A 6,000-nucleotide genomic window follows, 5' to 3' on the forward strand; every position below is an offset into this window, starting at 1 on the left:
TGCCGTCCGTTCGACACTTGATCATCGGTGATTTGAATCACGACGAGTACGACTCCATCAACCCCGTTCACTTGAACGCTTCCGCTTAGCGATCTACAAGGGTATGTAGATGCAAACTCTCCACTCTCCTTTCTACTCGTTGCTGGTCTCTCCATAGATAGATCTTGGTGTTTCGTAGGAAAATTTTTGAATTTCTGCTACGTTCCCCGACAGTGGCATCATGAGCTAGATCTATTGCGTAGATTCTATGCACGAGTAGAACACAAAGTAGTTGTGGGCGTTGATTTTGTTCAATATGCTTGCCGTTACTAGTCTTATCTTGATTCGGCGGCATCGTGGGATGAAGCGGCCCGGACCGACCTTACACGTACTCTTACGTGAGACTGGTTCCACCGACTGACATGCACTAGATGCATAAGGTGGCTAGCGGGTGTCTGTCTCTCCTACTTTAGTCGGATCGGATTCGATGAAAAGGGTCCTTATGAAGGGTAAATAGCAATTGGCATATCACGTTGTGGTCTTTGCGTAGGTAAGAAACGTTCTTGCTAGAAACCCATAGCAGCCACGTAAAACATGCAAACAACAATTAGAGGACGTCTAACTTGTTTTTGCAGGGTATGCTATGTGATGTGATATGGCCAAAAGGATGTGATGAATGATATATGTGATGTATGAGATTGATCATGTTCTTGTAATAGGATTCACGACTTGCATGTCGATGAGTATGACAACCGGCAGGAGCCATAGGAGTTGTCTTTATTTTTTGTATGACCTGCGTGTCATTGAAAAACGCCATGTAAATTACTTTACTTTATTGCTAAACGCGTTAGCCATAGAAGTAGAAGTAGTCGTTGGCGTGACAACTTCATGAAGACACGATGATGGAGATCATGATGATGGAGATCATGGTGTCATGCCGGTGACAAGATGATCATGGAGCCCCGAAGATGAAGATCAAAGGAGCTATATGATAATGGCCATATCATGTCACTACTCTTATTTGATTGCATGTGATGTTTATCATGTTTATACATCTTATTTGCTTAGAACGACGGTAGTAAATAAGATGATCCCTCATTAAAATTTCAAGAAGTGTTCTCCCCTAACTGTGCACCGTTGCTACAGTTCGTCGTTTCGAAGCACCACGTGATGATCGGGTGTGATAGATTCTTACGTTCACATACAACGGGTGTAAGACAGTTTTACACAGCGAAAACACTTAGGGTTAACTTGACGAGCCTAGCATGTACAGACATGGCCTCGGAACACGGAGACCGAAAGGTCGAGCATGAGTCGTATAGAAGATACGATCAACATGAAAATGTTCACCGATGATGACTAGTCCGTCTCACGTGATGATCGGACACGGCCTAGTTTGACTCGGATCATGTAATCACTTAGATGACTAGAGGGATGTCTATCTGAGTGGGAGTTCATAAGATGAACTTAATTATCCTGAACATAGTCAAAAGACCTTTTGCAAATTATGTCGTAGCTCGCGCTTTAGTTCTACTGTTTAGATATGTTCCTAGAGAAAATATAGTTGAAAGTTGATAGTAGCGATTATGCGATCAGTAGAAAGCTTATGTCCTTAATGCACCGCTTAGTGTGCTGAACCCCAAACGTCGTTTGTGGATGTTTCGAACATCGAACATACACGTTTTGATAACTACGTGATAGTTCAGTTAAATGGTTTAAGTAGAGGCACCAAAGACATTTTCGAAACGTCGCGGAACATATGAGATGTTTCGAGGGCTGAAATTAGGATTTCAGGCTCGTGCCCACGTCAAGAGGTATAAGACCTCCGACAATTTTCTTAGCCTACAAACTAAGGGAGAAAAGCTCAATCGTTGAGCTTGTGCTCAGATTGTCTGAGTGCAACAATCACTTGAATCGAGTGGGAGTTGATCTTCCAAATGAGATAGTGATGTTTCTCCAAAGTCATTGCCACCAAGCTGCTAGAGCTTCGTGATGAACTATAACATATCAGGGATAGATAAGATGATCCTTGAGGTATTCACGATGTTTGACACCGCGAAAGTAGAAATCAAGAAGGAGCATCAATTGTTGATGGTTGGTGAAACCACTAGTTTCAAGAAGGGCAAGGGAACAAAGGGATACTTCATGAAACGGCAATTCAGCTGCTGCTCAAGTGAAGAAACCCAAGGTTGAACCCAAACCCGAGACTAAGTGCTTCTGTAATAAGGGGAACAACCACTGGAGCAGCATTACCCTAGATACTTGGTAGATGAGAAGGTTTGCAAGGTCGATAGAAGTATATTGGATATACATTGTGTTGATGTGTACTTTGCTAGTACTCCTAGTAGCACCAGGGTATAAGATACCGGTTCGGTTGCTAAGTGTTAGTAACTCGAAATAAAAGCTACAGAATAAAACGGAGACTGGCTAAAGGTGAGCTGACGATATGTGTTGGAAGTGTTTCCAAGTTTGATGTGATCTAACATCGCACGCTCCCTCTACCATCAAGATTAGTATTAAACCTGAATAAGTGCTCTTGCACCTAAAGGAATGGTTTATTGAATCTTGATCGTAGGGATACACATTTTTCATGCCAAAAGATATAAGATAGTAATGATAGTTCCACTTACTTGTGGCACTGCCATGTAAGTCATAATGGTATAAAACGCATGAAGAAGCTCCATGTTGATGGATCTTTGGACTCACTCGTTTTAGAAAAGTTTGAGACATGCGAACCATGTCTATTGGTGTATACGCATGAAGAGACTCCATGCATATGGATCGTTTGGACTCACTTGATTTTGAATCACTTGAGATATGCAAATCATACCACATGGGCAAGATGACTGAAAAGCCTCGTTTTCAGTAAGATGGAACAAGATAGCAACTTGTTGGAAGTAACACATTTTGATGTGTGCAGTCCAATGAGTGATGAGGCATGTAGTGAATATCGTTATGTTCTTACTTCACAGATGATTCGAGTAGATGTTGAGTATATTTACTTGATGAATCACGAGTTTGAATTATTGAAAGGTTCAAGTAATTTCAGTGTGAAGTTGAAAGATCGTCGTGACAAGAGGATAAAAGATCTATGATATGATCATAGAGATGAATATCTGAATCACGAGTTTGGCACAGAATTAAGACATTGTGGAAATTGTTTCACAACTGATACAGCCTGGAACACCATAGTGTGATGGTGTGTCCAAACGTCATGGTTGCACCCTATTGGATATGGTGCGTACCATGATGTCTCTTATCGAATTACCGCAATTGTTCATGGGTTAGGCATTAGAGACGACCACATTCACTTTAAATAGGGCACCGCGTAATTCCGATGAGATGACACCGTATGAATTATGGTTTAGAGAAACCTAAGTTGTCGTTTCTTAAAAAGTTTGGGGCTGCGACGCTTATATGGAAAAGTTTCAGGTTGATAAGCTCGAACCCAAAGCGGATAAAATGCATCTTCATAGGAAACCCAAAACAGTTGGGTATACCTCCTAATTCAGATCCGAAAGCAATATGGATTGTTTCTAGAATCGGGTCCTTTCTCGAGGAAAAGTTTCTCTCGAAAGAATTGAGTGGGAGGATGGTGGAAACTTGATGAGGTTATTGAACTGTCTCTTCAACTAGTGTGTGGCAGGGCACAGGAAGTTGTTCCTGTGGCACCTACACCAATTGAAGTGGAAGCTTATGATATTGATCATGAAACTTCGGATCAAGTCACTACCAAACCTCGTAGGATGACAAGGACACGTACTACTTCGGAGTGGTACGGTGATCCTGTCTTAAAAGTCATGTTGCTAGACAACAATGAACCTACGAGCTATGGAGAAGCGATGGTGGGCCCAAATTCCGACAAATGGTTAGAAGCCTTGAAATCCGAGATAGTATCCATATATCAGAACAAAGCATGGACTTTGATGGACTTGCCCGATGATTGGCAATCCATTGAGATAAATGGATCTTTAAGAAGAAGACGGACGTGGATGGTAATGTCACCGTCCATGAAGCTCGACTTGTGGCGAAAAGTTTTTCACAAGTTCAAGGAGTTGACTACGATGAGATTTTCTCATCCGTAGCGATGCTTAAAGTCCGTCGGATTCATGTTAGCATTAGCTGTATTTATGAAATCTGGCAGATGGATATCAAAACGAGTTTCCTTACCAGTTTTCGTGAGGAAAGGTTGTATATAATACAATCAGAAAGTTTTTGTCGATCCTAAGGATGCTAAAAGGTATGCTAGCTCCAGCGATCCTTCTAAGGACTGGAGTGAGCATCTCGGAGTTGGAATGTATGCTTTGATGATGATCAAAGATTTTGGGTTTGTACAAAGTTTATGAGAAACTTGTATTTCCAAAGAAGTGAGTGGGAGCACTATAGAATTTCTGATGAGTATATGTTGTTGACATATTGATGATCAGAAATGATGTAGAATTTCTAGAAAGCATATAGGGTTATTTGAAAGGTGTTTTTCAATAGAAAACCTGGATTAAGCTACTTGAGAATTAAGCATCAAGATCTATAAGGATAGATCAAAACGCTTAATGGTACTTTCAAATGAGCACATACCTTGACATGATCTTGAAGGTGTTCAAGATGAACTAGTCAAAGAAGGAGTTCTTGCCTGAGTTGTAAGGTACGAAGTTAAGACTTAAAGCTCGACCACGGCAGAATAGAGAGAAAGGACGAAGGTCGTCCCCTATGCTTTAGACGTAGGCTCTACAGTATGCTATACTGTGTACCGCACCGAAAGTGTGCCTTGCCATGAGTCAGTCAAGGGGTACAAGAGTGATCCATGAATGGATCATAGGACAGCGGTCAAAGTTATCCTTAGTAACTAGTGGACTAAGGAATTTTCTCGATTATGGAGGTGGTAAAAGAGTTCGTCGTAAAGGTTACGACGATGCAAGCTTAACACCTATCCGGATAGCTCTGAGTAGAGAGACCGGATACATATAATGGAGCGATAATTTAGAATAGCTCCAAGTAGAACAGTTGTTTGGAATAGCTCCAAATAGAGCGTGGTAGCTGCATCTAGGAGATGACATAGAGATTTTTAAAAGCACACACGGATCTGAAAGGTTCAGACCCGTTGACTAAAACCTCTCTCACAAGCAACATGATGAAACATAAAACTCATTGAGTGTCAATCACATAGTGATGTGAACTAGACTACTGACTCTAGTAAACTCTTGGGTATTAGTCACATGGCGATGTGACCTGTGAGTGTTAATCACATGGCGATGTGAACTAGATTATTGACTCTAGTGCAAGTGGGAGACTGTTGGAAATATGCCCTAGAGGCAATAATAAAAGTATTATTATTATATTTCCTTGTTCATGATAATTGTCTTTTATTCATGCTATAACTGTATTATCCGGAAATCGTAATACACGTGTGAATACATAGACCACAATATGTCCCTAGTGAGCCTCTAGTTGACTAGCTCGTTGTGATCAACAGATAGTCATGGTTTCCTGGCTATGGACATTGGATGTTGTTGATAACGGGATCACATCATTAGGAGAATGATGTGATGGACAAGACCCAATCCTAAGCATAGCACAAAAGATCGTGTAGTTCATTTGCTAGAGCTTTGCCAATGTCAAGTATCTCTTCCTTTGACCATGAGATCGTGTAACTCCTGGATACCGTAGGAGTGCTTTGGGTGTATCAAACGTCACAACGTAACTGGGTGACTATAAAGGTGCACTACAGGTATCTCCGAAAGTATCTATTGTTTTATGCGGATCGAGACTGGGATTTGTCACTCCGTGTAAACGGAGAGGTATCTCTGGGCCCACTCGGTAGGACATCATCATATGCGCAATGTGACCAAGGATTTGATCACGGGATGATGTGTTACGGAACGAGTAAAGTGACTTGCCAATAACGAGATTGAACAAGGTATTGGATACCGACGATCGAATCTCGGGCAAGTAAAATACCGCTAGACAAAGGGAATTGTATACGGGATTGATTAAGTCCTTGACATCGTGGTTCATCCGATGAGA

Source organism: Triticum dicoccoides, chromosome 5B (assembly GCF_002162155.2).
Source record: "Triticum dicoccoides isolate Atlit2015 ecotype Zavitan chromosome 5B, WEW_v2.0, whole genome shotgun sequence".
NCBI classification, from domain to species: Eukaryota; Viridiplantae; Streptophyta; class Magnoliopsida; order Poales; family Poaceae; genus Triticum; species Triticum dicoccoides.